We start from the raw sequence: 17829 nt of genomic DNA, 5'->3' as shown, positions 1-17829 counted from the left end.
TATTTCATCTCCTTTGGATATATATCCAGAAGTAGGATTGTTGGACCACACGGTAGTTCTATTTTTTATTTTTTGAGGAACCTCCTTAGTGTTTTCTATAGTGCCTGCCCCGATTTACATTCCTACCAACAGTGCACAAATGTTCCTTTGTCTCCACATCTTTGCCAACGCTTGTTATTGCTTTTCTTTTTAATAACAACCACTGCAACAGGTCTGAGGTGATATCTCATTATGCTTTTGGTTTGCAGCTCCCTAATGATTACCGATGCTGAACATCTTTCGTCTACCTGTTAGCCGTGTGTATGTCTTCTTTAGAGAAATGTCTGTTTAGATCCTCCGCCCATTTTTTAATCTAATTTTTTTTTACTGTTGGGTTATATGAGTTCCTTATATATTTTGGCTGTTAACCCTTTATCAGATAGATAGTTTGCAAATATTTTCTCCTATTTCATAGGTTGCATTTTCATTGCATTGATAGTTTCATTTACTGTGCAGAAGCTTTTTATTTTTGCCTTTGTTGACTGTGTTTTTGGTGTCATATCCAAAAACTTGTTGCAATCAATGTCAAGAACACTTTTCCCTATGTTTTCTACTAGGAGTTTTACAGTTTTCAGTTTTATGTTTAAGTCTTTAATCCGTTTTGAGTTAATATTTGTGAGTGGTGTAAAATAGGGATTTAATTTCATCATTTTTGCATATGATTACCCAGTTTGCCCAGCACCATTTATTGATAAGACTATTCTTTCCCCACTGACTATTCTTGACTACCATGTCAAATATTAGCTGACCATATATGCCAGGATGCATCTTTGGACTCTCTATCCCATTTGTCTATGTAAGTGTTTATTTGTTTGTTTAAGTTTGCTTATTTATTTTAAGAGAGACAGAGAGAGTGCGAGTAGGGTAGGGTCAGAGAGAGAGAAAGAGAGAGAGAATCCCCAGCAGACTCTGAGCTGTCAGCGCAGAGCCCGACTTGGGGCTTGAACTCAAGAAACTGTGAGATCATGAGCTGATCTGAGATCAAGATTTGGATGCTTAACTGATGGTGCCACCCAGGTGCCATACTGTTTTGATTACTATAACCTTATCCTGTAATTTGAAACAGGAAGCATGATGCTTCCAGCTCTGTTCTTTCTCATGATTGCTTTGGCTATATTTCAGTCTTTTGTGATTCTATGTGAATTTTAGGCTTGTTTTTCTATCTGTACAGTATGCACCTGGAATTTTTACAGGGATTACACTGGACCTATGGATGGCTTTGGATAGTATGTACATCTTAGCAATTTTAGTTCTTCTGATCTGTGAATATTAAATATCTTTCCATTTATCTGTCTTCTTCAGATTTTTAAAATTGTTTTCAGGGTACAAATCTTTTACCTCCTTGATTAAAATTTATTCCCAAGTACTTTATTGTTTTTGATTATATATCAAAATATATTATATATCAAATATATTGTTATTATAAAGAGGATTCTTATTCTTTTGTTTTCATGTTTTCAGATATTTCATTGTTAGAGTATAGAAACTCAACTGATTTCTGTCGAGAAATGTATGGTAGTTCTGTATCGTGCAACTCTACCAAATTCATTCATTAGTTCTAACAGGTTTTTTTGGTGGAGTCTAAGATTTTCTATAAATAGGGCCACATCATCTGCAAACGGAGTCAGTTTTACTTCTTCCTCTCTGATGCGAATGCCTTTTAGTTTTTCCTCTTGCCTGACCGCTCAGGCGAGGACCCCAGCACTACGCTGGCCAGGAGCGGCGAGAACAGGCATCTTCCAGGAAACCCTTTCAGTCTTTCACCAGTGAGTATGATGTTAGCTGTGGGCGTGTCATATATGACCCTTGTTGTGCTGAGGTTACTTGTAATGAGACCTCATTTTTACTGCCCAGGCTAAGGCATCGCACCTGTTTCAATGCTATTCTGTTTTCATGTATTTTTTTTTTTTTTAATATTTGGGCCTCTGAACGGTTTCAAATTCACTGCAGCATAAAGAATAAATAGAAATCTAAATAAATTTTTCTGTATCCTGATATCTAGTCACCACCATAATCTTTATTTTAGCAATGATTTGGGAAGATTTGCAGTTAGTTTATACTGTATCATAAAATAAATAATGCAGATATATACAGAATATATAGAATATACTGTATTGTATTCTCTAACTATAAGAATAGTCAGAGACTATATTCTTAGAGTCAGAGGAACAGGAATTCTCAATCCACCTCTATCAGCCATAACCATCCAAACCTTCCCTTCTACCTCAGGCTCCCAAGGAACTTGTACTTCCTACAAGAACGTAGGAGCTTAGGGACCTGCTACAAGAAACTGCTGGTAAGAAAGTCCTGCTTTGGAGCACCTGAGTGCGTTGGTCAGTCGAGCATCCAACTTTGGTTCAGGTCATGATCTCAGTTCGAGAGTTCGAGCCCCACACCAGGCTTTGCACTGACAGAGCGGAACACCTTTTGGATTCTCTATCTCCCTCTCTTTGCCCTACCCCACTCACACTCTCTCTCAAAAATAAACATTAAAAAAACATTTTTTAAAAGAAAGAAAGTCCTGGGGCACCTGGGTGGCTCAGTCATTCGGGCCTCTAACTTTGGCTCAGGTCATGATCTCATGGTTCAGGAGTTCGAGTCCCTCATCAGGCTCCGTGCTGACAGCTCAGGGCCTGGAGCCTGCTTCAGATTCTGTGTCTCCCTCTCTCTCTGCTCCTCCTCTGCTTGCGTGTGCGCTCTCTCTCTCTCTCTCTCTCAAAAATAAATAAACATTTTTAAATTTTTTAAAGAGAGTCCTGCTTTGATAGAACCGAGTTGGTGTCTGATACTCCCACTGTCTCTATGTGATGAAGCTGGGCTAGAACGAGCAGTTTGGATCTCCCAACTACGGCAGGCAACCCCAGCCCAAGAGAATACCACTTTCTGGTTGGATACCAGATATGGCACCACAGTGATGGTCTGAGTAGAGAAGAGACCCGGCAAGGCCCTGAGACCACTGAGCCAAGTGAACGGCAGGAGCTCAGGGAGGCAGAGAGGCAAGCTGGGAACAGAATTACCAACCACTGCCCCCCTCCCCCCACCCCTTTCTCCAGCTGTCATATTGCTTCTGTTTCATCAGACATTAATTTTGTAACATATGAACAGTGGAATAGAATCCCCTGGGCAATTTATCTTCTTTTAACCCAGTACTCTAATGTTTTGGTTTTTATTACTTTCTAAAATGTTTCAAATATGACACAACAGTTTTATGTAAATATATACATATTTAGAAATTCATTTTGAGTTCTTTGATCCTCCTGGTGACTATCAAATCGTCAAGTTCTATTTTCTATTCCTTTATAACTTCCACTGATAATGCATCAGTGATGCATAAACCTATATATTACATCCAGTTAGAAATTATTGTCTTCTGTAATTTAAAATTCTGATCTGGGGCACCTGGGTGGCTCAGCTGGTTAAGTGTCCAACTCTTGATTTTGGCTCAGGCCATGATCTGATTCATGAGTTCTACAATGACAGTGAGGAGCCTGCTTGGAATTCTCTCTCTCTTCCTCTCTCTCTGGCCCTTCCCACCCTTCAAAATGCATAAATAAACTTAAAAAAAATTTCTCAACTTGGAATCTTATGTATCTGTCCGTTTATTCTTATCCTCATTTATTCATGTTACAATTTTATGATTTTCTCCTTTTTAAAAAATGTTTATTTTTGAGAGAGAGAGAGAGGGAAAGAGTGAGAAGGGGAGGTGCAGAGAGACAGGGGGACAGAGGATCCAAAAGGGGCTCCATGCTGACAGCAATGATCCCAATGTGGGACTCGAACTCACGAACCATGAGATCATGATCTGAGCCAAAGTTAGATGCTCAACTTACTGAGCCACCCAGGTGCCCCACAATTTTATGATTTCCTCAAATGTTGTGTGTCTTGAGTTAATCCTCAATAATTCAATATTTGCACAAACAAAAAAAGAAATCAACGATATTATGATTCATAAGAAATCATCTGAATGACCAAAATTTATTTCTTATTATATTTGGTCTTTGTCTATGGCTCCTGACTCAGAGCACCCAAAACCCTTGGAATTTCTTGAGCCGGTAAGAGCAACAGGAGTGTTTTCTGTCATAGTATTGGTTCTCTTGTCCTCAGTTCTTGAAATTGCTTTAGAGCCATTGCAGTTAAATGCATGTTTTGTTCTATTTATAAGAAGTCCCTTCCCAGCACAACTGAGTTTTGGAAAAACGTAAGGGTGGGGGTTTGTTGCCAGGGAAGCCAACCTTCTGATTAGAGGGTTGGAAACTTCAGTCCCACCTGACCCCTCACTTTCAAGGAAGGGAGAGGGACTGGAATTTGAGTTCAATCATCATTGGCCAGTGATTTAATCAATCATGACTAAATCATGGAGCCTCCATACAAACCCAAAATGGCACGGTGTGGAGAGCTCTGGATTGGTGAACCTGGCACAGAGAGAGTGGTGTGCCCAGAGAGGGCGTGGAAACTCCACACGCCTTCCCACACACCTGGCCCTTTGCATTTCCTTTTTTTTTTTTTTTTTTTTAATTTTTAATGTTTATTTCTTGAGAGACAGAGAGACGGAGGGCGGGGGGGGGGGGCAGAAAGAGACGGAGACACAGAATCCAAAGCAGGCTCCGGGCTCTGAGCTGTCAGCACAGAGCCCAATGAGGGGCTCAAACTTACCTACTGCAAGATCTTGACCTGAGCCAAAGTTGGATGCTTAACCGACTGAGCCACCCAGGCTCTCCCACTTTGCATTTCTTCCATCTGGCTGTTCCTGAGTTATATTCTTTTATAATAAACCAGTAACTTAGGAAGTAAAATATTTCTTTGAGTTCTGTGAACCACTCTAGCAAGTTAATCAAACCCAAGCCAGGATGGGGTATGGTAACATGCAATTTATAGCTCCTTGTGGGAAGCACAAGAATCAACCTGGGCTTTCCACGGGCATCTGAAGTGGAGGGTGAGGAGCAGTGTTACAGTGCTGAGCCCTTCACTTGTGGAATCTGATACTGTCTCTGGGTAGATAGTGTGGAAACTGTGTTGATTCTAGGACACTAGCTCATGTTTTGAAAATTGCTTGTTTGGTGGGGAAATTCCCCCTCTCTATACAGACACACACATACACATGAATCAAAATTGGGTACAGAACCCATTTAGCATTATGGCATTCAAATGTACAATGATCTTGCACACTTCTTTTACATATACAATTTAAAGAACTTATTACCTCTAATAATTTTAATAGGTTCCTTTTCTCTTTTTAAAGATTTTTTAGAAGTAATCTCTATACCCAATGTGGGGCTTGAACTCATAACCCTGAGATCAAGAGATGTGTGCTTTGCCGACTGAGCCAGCCAGGCATCTTTTTTTATTTTTCTTTTTTCTTTTTTTAAGGCATGTCTTCTGGGTTTTTTGAAGTTTAGTATTTCAATAATCTCTACACCCAATGTGGAGCTCAAATTCATGACCCCAAGATCAAGAGATGCATGCTCTTCTGACTAAGCCAGCCAAGTGCCCCTAGCTTTCTGTTTGTTTGTTTTTTTTTTTTAAATCATCCTTTTTATAGTGTTTATTTACTTATTTTGAGAGAGAGAGAGTGCAAGCAGGGGGGTGCAGAGAGAGAGGAAAGGAAGAATTCCAACCAGGCTCCTCACTGCCAGTGCAGAGCCCAATGCATGGCTTGAACTCACTAACTGTGAGATCATGACCTGAGCAGAAATTGAGTAGGACACTTAGGTCATGGAATCAAGCCTGGTGTCTTGCTCTGCGCTGAGCGTGGAGCCTACTTGAGATTCTCTCTCACCCTCCTTCTGCCTCTCTCCCCTGCTCTCTCTCTCTCACAAATTAAAAAATAATAATGAAGTGAAATGAAACGAAATGAAATGAAAAAGTGGGCATCCAATACAAGGTGATTTCCCAGCAGCTATATTTCCACCCCATCCTTGGCCACAGGAGTGTGCACTTGAGCCAAAATGAACCAATCACAACACTCTACCCATGGCTACAAGAAACTGACACCTAACCTCAACCATGGAAAGGAAAATTCTTCCCAGGAATGCTTCAGAATGCAGCCGGAGGGGGAAAGCACCATGCCCTGTTTGTGGCGGAGTTGTTAGGACCTGAGGCTGGCACCGCCAGCATTACATCTCCCGCTATGGAGAGGAAGCTGGTTTGATGGAACAAAGCCAACACACAGAGACAGAGATGAGAGAGCCCAGGAGTAGAGGTAGCCCTGGTAGCCTGCATGTTTCTGATTCCTGTCATTCCTGGGGCCACTTGAGCCCCACCCTTCCCAAGGTCAGGATGTCAAGCCAATCAACTCCCCATCTCTTTAGGCAAACTTGTAACTTCTTTACACATAACCCGGGGAGTCCTGAATTATACAGCCAAAGGTCGTTTCAACTTCACTGTTTCTGGAATGTTCTGTTTCTCACTTCTTGGGAATTCCACTGGAATGTTCATAAGTAATCAGCAGTGATCATACTGTCTTTAAAGACAACTACGATTTCTTTCTCACGTCTCATAGACTCTGCAAGTCACGGTGGTTAAATGGATGGGCTCTTGGTTCAGAATGTATTGATCAAATCTCAGCTGGGGTGTTTTACTAGCTGGAAGATCAAAGCCCAGTAGTGACATCTGGAGACAGTGGCCTGTTTAACTGGGTTCTCTTTAATGGAGGGTCCTTTTTGTAGGCTGACATATCACATGGGTTGAGTCAGTGGGCTCTCCTAGCGTTATCTCCAGAAAATACTCCCATTCTGTCACTCAGAGCCAGCATTCTTTAGCTTTTCTTTTCCCTGTTCCTTCATTGTAAATGCTCTACGAAGCTATACCGAGAGAAAAACAGACACAGAGGCAGCAGCAGTCAAAAGAAGACACAGATTGGAGACAAGATTAAGAATAGAAAATAAAGAAGTTTCTTGGGACTGTCAGAGCATTTAAGGAGAGAACTGTATTCAGCCCTTTTCTGATATTAACTTTATTTTTTATAGAACCTTAAAATAGGCTTGGGAGTTTTCAGAGGAGACTGAAAATTAATTCATGAAACCCTGCCAAACTACGGAAGCCAAGAACTTCCTTGTGAGCGGAGTGTATCTGTGGCTACGCCTGATGGATAAGAAGCGTTCAGTGTACATCGCTGACAGCGCAGGCTGCCTTATGAGCTGATGCCTTATCAGTGCCATCCTGACAATTCCAGCCTTTGTGTTCCTTACGTGAGATAACTTTCCAGGGCTCCATCTAAAAAGAAATGTTTCCTAATCCTAGCTGCTTTGGGGTGTACCAAGTCACTGCATTTAAGGTTTATGGCAACTGAGTCATTTCCCACAGAGGGGACATCTTTGATCTAAAGGTATTTATCCAGAATAGGTAGTTCTTGAGGACGTGGGGATGATTTTTGTTTTAGTGGTTATACAGTTATCAGAAGATACTGACAAAAAATTAAATCTCTCTCTCGTGATCATTAGAGTAAGAATGCAATTAAACCCCAAAAGATCATGTAATATTGAAAATACTTCAGGGCGCCTGGATGGCTCAGTCGGTTAAGCATCCAACTTCAGCTCAAGTCATGATCTCTGAGTTCCTGAGCTCGAGCCCTGCATCAACAGCTCAGAGCCTGGAACCTGCTTTGGATTCTGCATCTCCCTCTCTCTCTGCCTCTCCCCTGCTTGCACTCTGTCTCTCTCTCCATCTCAAAAATAAATAAACATTAAAACAATTTTTTAAAGGAAATACTTAGAAAAGGAAAATGTTAAAAACCCAGATAGCTAACTCAACACTCAACTATACACACTTGAGGTAGTTTTATGAAAGATGCCCAAGATTCCTTTGTAAAATTTCTCCTTACAGTTTAGCTGGATGTCCTAATGTAGTTACCGGAACACGTGTGAAGAATCTAATCACTTAAGAAATTAAAAAGGCGGGGCACCTGGCTGGCCCAGTCAGTAAAACATGCGACTCTGATCTCAGGGTCATGAGCTCAAGCCCCACACTGGGCGTAAAGCTTACTTAAAGAAGAAGTTAGAAAGGAAATATTGCCCCTTCTCCCTGTTTCTCCCACTCCTGCGCATGCATGCCTCTCCCAAGCCTCCGGGAGACCTGTGTGTGCTGTGTCCGCGGGTGCAGCTGCACAGAGAGCAGGGCGAAGATCTCAAGGTGGTCTTTCAGAAACTGCTGCGGCCATCAGCTCTGGGACAAAAGAGCTTACTGAATTTCAGAACCTGGAACCCAAGCCTTAAGTCTTGGGGAGGTCAACAGCAGTTAGAAGCAGCAGCGAGGAGAAAAGGCCTTAGGCCCAAGGCCTTGTCCTTGGATTGGCAGATCAAATCCATTCCTTGGTAAAGCCGACTGCTCAGTCTGAGGAACTCCTTTGTAGTCTCAGTCAAATTTCAAGTCAGATTTTTACCACATTTTCCAAACTAATGATTCTGCTCCCACTTCTGCTATGTAGGGGGTGAGGAGGGTGTCCCCACACCACCAACCAATTATCTGACAGTAGCTGGGTAGTGTCAGAATTGAGTTGAATTGAATTGAATCATACAGTTTAACTCAATTCTGACACTATCTACCTGGAGATAGGAGTGTCCACAGGGACAGGACCCACAGGCAGAAAGAGCTGGGCTGGGGTTGTGCAGAGAGTGACTGGTAATATACTCTGGAGCTGGGGGAGGTAAAGTCAAAGGGGAGGCCTCCAGAAGGACTTTGATACGCTAAAGAGGACTGGTAAGATACCAGAGGCCTGGCAATTGTCAAGCTAAGGTTGTTTTCCCTCTAGTAAGGCATTAATTAGCATGTTGACGGTTGGGAGTTCTGGGGGAAGTGCTCTACTCTATTTGCCTCAAGTATTGCCCAAGGGCTGCAGGTTATGAGGAAGTTTAATTTTACCTGCCTGTTTCCTTCTTGCCTTTGTTTCCCACATCACTTTGGAGGGGAAGGTGATGTCGGGGCTCCAGGAAACTGAGTCCATAGGTTTCTGGAGATGAGGCTACTGATAAGATTGCCTTTTTCTTGTAATTTACTAAGACATTTGTAAACTGATGGAGACTCGTGTCCAGTATGACTGTGATCTCTATCAGTTAACCATTTCTTTTCTTTCCTTTGCTTTGTTCTTGGGCAGCTGGGAGTGTCTGAGNGGGGGGGGGGGGGGGGGGGGGGGGGGGGGGGGGGGGGGGGGGGGGGGGGGGGGGCGGAGTGTGATTGTGCTAGCTTGTGCTTTGCCCTCAGCTTGCCTTATGGGCCCTAATCAATATGACCTATCACAAAGGATTCTTTTGAGAATTAAATATATGAAACACCTTACACAGAGCCTTGAGTAAGGCCCCTCACAAAATGTTAGTTTCCTTCCTCTGACCAAGAGGAAGTTTACTTCTTCTGATCCTGCTGATCTCCAAGGTCTCAAAAGTTTATGCGCTATCCATCTTCAGGAGTCCTGGGTTGGTCTGAAATGAGCATTTAGTAACCAATGATTGATTATATGTAATATATGATATATATATTAATTACATATATATATGTGTGTGAGAAATAAGGGAGATGATTCATTTTCAGAAATACCAAATAAAAGCTGTGCTGTCTAGTTAACAATAGGTTTACAACCTATTGGAAATATGTATGAACCCCACACCCGCTCCCCCCCACACAATGGAATCCCAAACCTTTAGACACTTCACTTCTTGGTCCTTCTCCTCCTCTCCTTTTCGCAGGCTTATTTTCATGGGCTTTGCAATGAGTATGAACCAGAGAACAAAGGGAAGAGGGACTGACAGTCTCTGTGTCACTTCAGGAAATGTACATTTGTTCCAGTCTGACTACTTTTTGCCTTATGTGGGCATAAGCAGCATCCAGGTAGGGCTGTAACCTCTGCAGTACTCCACCAATAGGGACCAGGGGAGGGACTTGCTCGCTGGGAGATCAATTGTCTGCTGTGACTGCCCCGAGTGTGCCTGTCCAGCAGACACCACCTCTTGAAAGAACGTTGATTAAAGTGTCGCTTCATTGTGCTCCGAGTCTCCTTGTCCCTCCTTTGATTGGGTTGATAGGCTTATTTCTAACATATATACATAAGTAAAATTTGGACCCAATATGGCTACACAGTACTGTTGGGGAGGAAGACCTTCCTCTGCCCTATTGACATGCATTGTTGGGGTTTGAGAGTGAACAGTCAAGAAATAAATCTTGAGATGTCTTTGGTGCAAAGTGGTTTTATTAAAGCACAGGGCCAGGGCCCATGGCAGAAAGAGCTGCTGGGGTTTTGAGGAGTAGCTGATGATATACTTTTGTGGTAGAGCCCCTCCCTAAGGACTGTGGTGAAAACCTCAAGACAAGGGAAGGCAACCTGGGTATGTGCACAGGCGCCACCTTCCTCATGACTTTATAACATAGATGCCCATTCAGTCTGTATGTTACCATATATGGGAAGACACAGGAATAAAAATTGTATAAAAGGCAACCCCCTGCTATGCTCGGGGCTCAGCCTTTTGGCATCTTAGCCTACTGAGCCTGTGCTGGCACAAACAAAGCTGCTTCCTGGAAAGAAAAGCCTTTGTATCCCTATTCTCTATGTGTGACTGGCCACTACATTTTCAAGTTGGGAAGGGTTAGGGGCAGCATAAGTCTCTAAGGAATTTGGCAGTAAGGTTTCCAAGACCTTGAGGGGCTAGCTGCTGTTAGGATAAGGTCATTTACTACTGACTGTAAAAGCTTAATCATGATCAGGGTGGATGTTTGGAGGATGATTGTTAACATATATCTTGGGGGGTTAGAGACAAAGGAAGTTTCCAAACGATTTTCATAGGTTAAAGTAGACTTCCAGGATCCTGGAGGTGGGGCTAATGTCAAGCTAAAGTTACCTTTTGTCTCTAGCAGAGTATTAATATTGAGGCAGCTAAGCTCCTTGAGGAAGGTCACTCTGCCTGTCTCACGTACTTGTCAGTGGGCTGTAAGTCATAAGGAAGTTTAATTTTTTTTTGCCTTTGCTCTCCCCATCACTATGGGCCTTCTAGCTAGACTTAATCAAATTGACACGAGATAGATTAACAGGAGAAAATCACATTTAAAAGGTGTATGTATGAGGAATCCATGTACGCATTAAATTCCAAAGACAAGGAGGCAATGAGAAGCTAGTCTGTGTATGTGCCAGTGCTCCTGTGCTGTAAAGAAAACCAGAATATTTATTTGCTGAGCAAATAGTATAGTTTATTTTTTTTTCTTAAATAGTTTATTGTCAAGTTGGTTTTCATACAACACCCAGTGCTCATCCCCACAAGTGCCCTCCTCCATGCCCATCACCCCCTTCCCCTCTCCCCCACCCCCATCAGCCCTCAGTTTGTTCTCAGCATTCAGGTCTCTCATGGTTTGCCTCCCTCCCTCTCCCCAACTATTTTTCCTCTTCTTCTCCCCCATGGTCCTCCAGTAAGTTCCTCCTAATCCACCTATATGTACAAACATATGGTATCTGTCCTGCTCTGCCTGACTTATTTCGCTCAGCATAACACCCTCAAGGTCCATCCATGTTGCTACAAATGGCCAGATTTCATTCTTTCTCATTGCCATGTAGTATTCCAGTGTATAGATAAACCACATCTTCTTGAGCCATTCATCAGTTGATGGACACTTAGGCTCTTTCCATGTTTTGGCTATTGTTGAGAGTGCTGCTATGAACATTGGGGTACATGTGCCCCTATGCATCAGCACTCCTGTATCCCTTCGGTAAATTCCTAGCAGTGCTATTGCTGAGTTATAGGGGAGTTCTACTGTTAATTTTTTGAGGAACCTCCACACTGTTTTCCAGAGGGGCTGTACCAGTTTACATTCCCACCAACCGTGTAGGAGGGTGCCTGTTTCTCCACATCCTCGCCAGCATCTAGAGTCTCCCGATTTGTTCATTTTAGCCACTCTGACCGGCATGAGGTGGTATCTCTGTGTGGTTTTGATTTGTATTTCCCTGATGAGGAGGGCCACTGAACATCGTTTCATGTGTCTGTTGACCATAACGATGAATTTTCTTAACCAGGATTTTTATTGTAAACTGCCACGAACATGTCCTTCGAGGAAAGGCACTTTGGCAACTACTTTTGCTAATTAGACCCTAACAAAAAACTACTTTTAAAAACTCCTCCAGTTTGTTATCACCCTTAACTGACAACATGTGAGCAACCCTGTCTCTTCTGTTGCTAAACTGACTTCCTACTGATGAGGGAGCCAAAGGCAAGCTGAGGGCAAAGTACAAGCTAGCAGCCTCCCCCCAGATGGGATGTGTGTGACATTCCTCAGGCACTCCTGGCCACCCAAGAACAAAGGAAAGGGGGGTAAAATGGTTAACTGATAGAGATCAGTCGTGCAGGACATGAGTCTCCATCAGTTTGCCACTGTCTTAATGACTTACAAGAAAAAGGCAATCTTATCAGTAGCTTATAGACTTCGTTTCCTGGATCCCTAACATCGCCTCCCCTCCATAGTGATGTGGGGAACAAAGACAAGAAGAAAATGTAGGTAAGATTAAATTTCCTTATGGCCTGCAGCCCACTGACGAATACTTGAGACAGGCAGAGTATAACATTTCTAGAAATTCCCTCCTGTCTTAATGTTAATACCTTACTAGAGGGAAAAACCACCTTAGCTTGACAATAGCTAGGCCTCTAGTATCTTACAGAGTCCTTTTTAGCATATGAAAGTCTTTCTAGAAAACTCCTTTTTGCCTTTTCCTCCCCCAACTCCATAGTCTATAATCAGTCATTCTTCACAACCCCAATACAGCTCTTTCTGCCCACGGGTCCTGTCCCAGACCTTAGTAAAATCACACTTTTGCATCAGAGACTTCTTGAGAATTCTTTCTTAGCCATCAGCTCCCTACCACCACCCCCCACCCCACTCCAAAACCACATCATTACAACTTCTTTTTAGTCCCAGCCTGTCTGAGGCAGGGAAAGCCTGCTGTCCATAGCCATTTTTGACAGCTTTCTTCACCTTCAAAATTGTCCCTGCTTACACAACAAATTTTATCACATTAATTAATGTGATTAATTAATACCACCTATTTTTCATGGCTACCATTTGTTGGGTGCCCATTATGCACCAAACAACTTACTCTTATTATCTCATTAAAAAACATAAAAATCCCTCTATGTAGTGATTGTCCCCATTCGATGGCTAAGGAAACTGAGGCTCAGAAATATCAGGAAGCTTTCCTAAAATTACATAACTAGTATTTATGGAGCCAGGATTCAAACTCAGGTCTATCTGATGCAAAAACTCCTATCTTTAAACACCTTCAGCCTTTGTGAAAGGCAAGCAGCCAAGAAAAATAATCTAAAATGTCAGTAACTATGTAAAGAAAAGTCCACCACCACTACCTGCATGTTACTAGTACAGTTATTCTCAAAGGGGTGGCCCATAGACCCTTAACAGCTTCTCAAATCTTTTCACGGGGTCATGGAGATAAAACATATTGTCATATTAATACTAAAATATTATTTGTCCCTTCTATGTTGACATTTGAACTTCTGGTGCAAAAGTATTTGTGAGTCTGTGATGAGACTCTACCTTACACCCACTAGGTGTAATTTTTAAATTTTTAAAAATGAAAAATAGGGGCACTTGGCTGGGTTAGTAGAGCATGCAATTTGATCTCAGGGTCATGAGTTTGAGCCCCACATTAGATGTAGACATTACATTTATTTATTTATTTATTATTTAATACAGTCTATTGTCAAGTTGGCTAACATACAGTCTATACAGTGTGCTCTTGGTCTGGGGGGTAGATTCCTGTGATTCATCGCTTACATACAACACCCAGTGCTCGTCCCAACAAGTGCCTTCCTCAGTGCCCATCACCCACTTTCCCCTCTCTCCCACCTCCCCTCCCCAACAACCCTCAGTTTGTTCACTGTATTTAAGAGTCTTTTAAATAACAAAATGGAAAATAACAAGTCTGGTGAGGATGTGAAGAAACTGGACCCCTCAACACATTACTGGTGAGAAGGTAAAATGCTGTAGCTGCTATGGAAAGCAGTATGAAAGTTCCTCAAAAAGTTAAACCTAGAATTGCCATATGCCTCACCATCACTGCTCCTCAATATATCTCCAAAAGAGCTGACCATACACGTTCGAACAAAAACTTGTACACAAATGTTCGTGGCAGCGTTATTCACAGTCGCTGAAAGTTGTAAACAACCCAGATGTCCATCAACTGATGATTGGATCAAAAGTGTGGTATATTCATACAATAGAATATTATTCGGCCATAAAAAGGATAGTGGTGCCTCGGTGTCTCAGTTGGTTAAGTGTCTGACTCTGGCTCATGTCATGATCTCACAGTTTGTGAATTCAGGCCCCGCATAGGACTTTGTGCTGGCAGCTCAGAGCCTGGAGCCTGCTTCGGATTTTGTGTCTCCCTCTCTCTCTGCCCCTCCCCAGCCTGTGGTCTCTCTCCTCAAAAATAAATAAATAAACATTAAAAAAAAAAAAGGAATGATATACTAATACATGCTAAATAACATAGATAAACCTTGAAAATCTTATGTTAAGTGAAAGAAGCCAGACACAAAAGGACACATATTATATGATTCCATTTATATAAAATGTCCAGTCTAGGCAAATCCATAAAGACAGAAACCAGATTAGTGGTTGTCAGGGGCTGGGTGGAAAGAGGAAGGAGAATAACTGTTTAATGCATATAGGACTTTCTTTGGAGGTAATGAGAATGTTCTGGAACTAAAGAGTGGTGGTGATTGTATAACATTGTGAGAGTACTAACTCTACTTTAAAATGGCTAAATGGTGAAGTGTATAGTTTTTAAAAATTAATTAGTTAATTAATTTTGAAAGTAAACTCTACTCCAACCTGGGCTGGAACTGACAACCCTGAAATCAGTCGTCACACATTCTACCCGGTGAGCCAGCCAGGTGTCCCAGGAATTTTATAGTTTAAAATTTTTACCACAATAAAACAAATGGGGGCAAAAAATGATCCTAGGTAAAACTGCTGGTGTCTTAGCACATATCAAGGCAGGGGTATCTAACTATCGTTGTCATTTTTACAGTTGCACACTCACAGTAAATAAATAAATGATTTTAAAGCCACTTTTACTTAAAAATGTCCTTAATGAAGCAGTAACCATTACTATCTTTATGAAATCTTACCCACTGAGTATACATCTTTTTGATATATAAATATAAATTAAAAATATATAAATTTTTATATAACTTTTACATATATACTTATACATACCTTAAATATAATATATAATATAATTTATATATTATATTTCTGTATAGATATCTATAAATATACATGTTAACCTATAAATAAGTATATATTACATATAACATAAATTATATGCTTATGTTTAATATATAAATATAAGCACATATTTTCTATACTTCTATGTAAATTATTGTATACGAATATTGTAAAACCTAGAGCAACCACTGTAAAAGCTATACAAAGAGATACACTCAAAAACACTATAGATAAATGGATAGATCGATAAATGTTCAATGTCATTAGTCATTAGGCAACTGCAAATTAAAACCACAGTGAGTGACCACTGCACACTTATCAGAGTGGCTAAAGTAAAAAATAGTGACAAGTGAAAGAAATCACTCTGAAAAGGCTGCATCTGGGAAAGACAAAGCTACGGAGACCGTATAAAGGTTAATGGTTGTAAAGGGTTGAGTGGAGGGAGGATGAACAGGCAGAGCACAGACGGGGTTTTTCAGGTGGTAAAACTACCCTGCAGGACATTATGACGAATGGAAACATGTCATTTGGATACGTTTGTCCAAACTCATAGACTCTACGCCACCAACAGTGAACCCTAATGCAAAGCATGGACTTGGGTCCATACTTGGGTCAATGTAGGTTCACTGATCACAATAAACATACCACCATAGTGATGACTGTGGGAAATGCTGGCGGGAGGGGGGTAGGGGGGTGGTATGGGAATTCTGTACTTTTTGCTCAGTTTTGCTCCAAATCTAAAAGTACTTTAAAAGAGTAGTCTATGTAAAAAAAAAAAAAAAAATAGATAGTGACAGCACCAAAAGCTCATGAAGATGCAGAGACGCTGGATTCCTCATAGCCCATTGTTGGGAGTGGAAAATGGCACAGCCGCTCGGCAAATCAGTTTGGCAGTGTCTGAAACAACTAAATGCTCAGCTAGCACAATACCCAACAATTGCTATTGTGGGCATGTATCCCAAAGAAGTGAAGACTTATGTCTATACAGAACCTGTATGGGGCACCTAGATGGTTCAGTCTATGAAGCATGGGATGCTTTTTTTTTTTTTTAATGTTTATTATTATTGAGACAGAGAGAAACACAGCATGGGGGGGAGGGGCAGAAAGAAAGGGGGACATAGAATCCAAAACAGGCTCCAGGCTCTGAGCTGTCAGCACAGAACCCGACGCAGGGCTCGAACCCAGTAACCTGAGATCATGATCTGAGCCAAAGTCGGATGCTCCACCGACTGAGCCACCCAGGTGCCCCCTTTTTTTGTTTTTTAATGTTTATTTATTTTGAGAGAGAGAGAGTGCAAGCCAGGGAGGGGCAGAGAGAGAAGAAGACAGAGGATCTGAAGCAGGCCCTGCGCTGACAGCATAGATGAAAGATCCATTTAATATGTAAGACAGACTGATGGATAATTCTGAACCGAGTACAAAAGTTCATTCATACCATTTCAAGTTCCAGTCACAACTAATCTTTAAGAAATTACCATTGTCAAGTTTTAATAAAATATTCAAAATGAATATCCACAATTACCTGAAAATATAAATATACCTCCCTTTTCCAACTACATATCTGTGTGAGGTTAGATTTACTTTACATACTTCAATGAAAATAATATATCACAATAAACTAAGGCAGACACATATGTAAGAATTCAGCAGTTTTCTATTAATCCAGACATTACAGATTTGCAAAAAAGTGTAAAACACTATCCCTTCCTTTGTAAATTTTCTTGTTTTGAAAAACAGAGTTATTTTTTATAAAAATATTATATGCTAACAGGTAAACATTGGGCTTATTACTTCCTAATGATTAATAAATACCTAGCTGTAAGTTTTCCTGTTTTGAATTTCTCATAGAGTAAGTTCTAATAAATGTGAGGCTCACAAACAGAAGCTCTTTGGGGCTCTCAATAACTTTTAAGAATGTAAAGGCTCCTGGGGCGCCTGGGCGGCTCAGTCCGTTAAGGATCCAACTCTTGATTTTGGCTCTGGTCATGTTTTCGTGGTTCATGACTTGGAGCCCTACATCCGGCTCTGTGCTGACAGCTCAGAGCCTGCTTGGATTCTCTCTCTCCTTCTCTCTCTGCCTTCCCTGCCCCCCACCAAAATAAATAAATAAACATTTAAAAAAGAAGAAGAGGGCACCTGGGTGGCTCAGTCAGCTAAGCATCCAACTCTTGATTTCAGCTCAGGTCATGATCTTGTGATTCGTGAGTTTGAACCCCTAGTCGGGCTCTGTGCTGACAGCTCAGAGGCTGGAGCCTGCTTTGGATTCTGTGTCTCCCTCTCTGCCTCGTCCCCACTTGCACTCTATCTCTTTCTCTCTCAAAAATAAATAAAAACTATTTTTAAATTTTTTTTTAAAAAGAAGAAGAAGAATATAGAAGCCCTTGAGATCCAGAACTTGGAGAGCCACTGTTCTAGGGATTAAAAGTTTCCTTGTTGATCACAGTTGCATATTCAAACAAATTCTAAACCCGGCTCACATACTGAAGGGCCTATGTAAGAAAACAAGAGAGAGGCAAGCTTTGGCGAGAGGGACACGTGTTCTTGGAGACCAAGGGAGCTGGCCTACTGCCCCTATATGGG

Source organism: Hyaena hyaena, unplaced genomic scaffold, assembly GCF_003009895.1.
Source record: "Hyaena hyaena isolate Hyena2069 unplaced genomic scaffold, ASM300989v1 scaffold_490, whole genome shotgun sequence".
Taxonomy (NCBI): Eukaryota; Metazoa; Chordata; class Mammalia; order Carnivora; family Hyaenidae; genus Hyaena; species Hyaena hyaena.
This window is presented reverse-complemented; position numbering follows the sequence as displayed.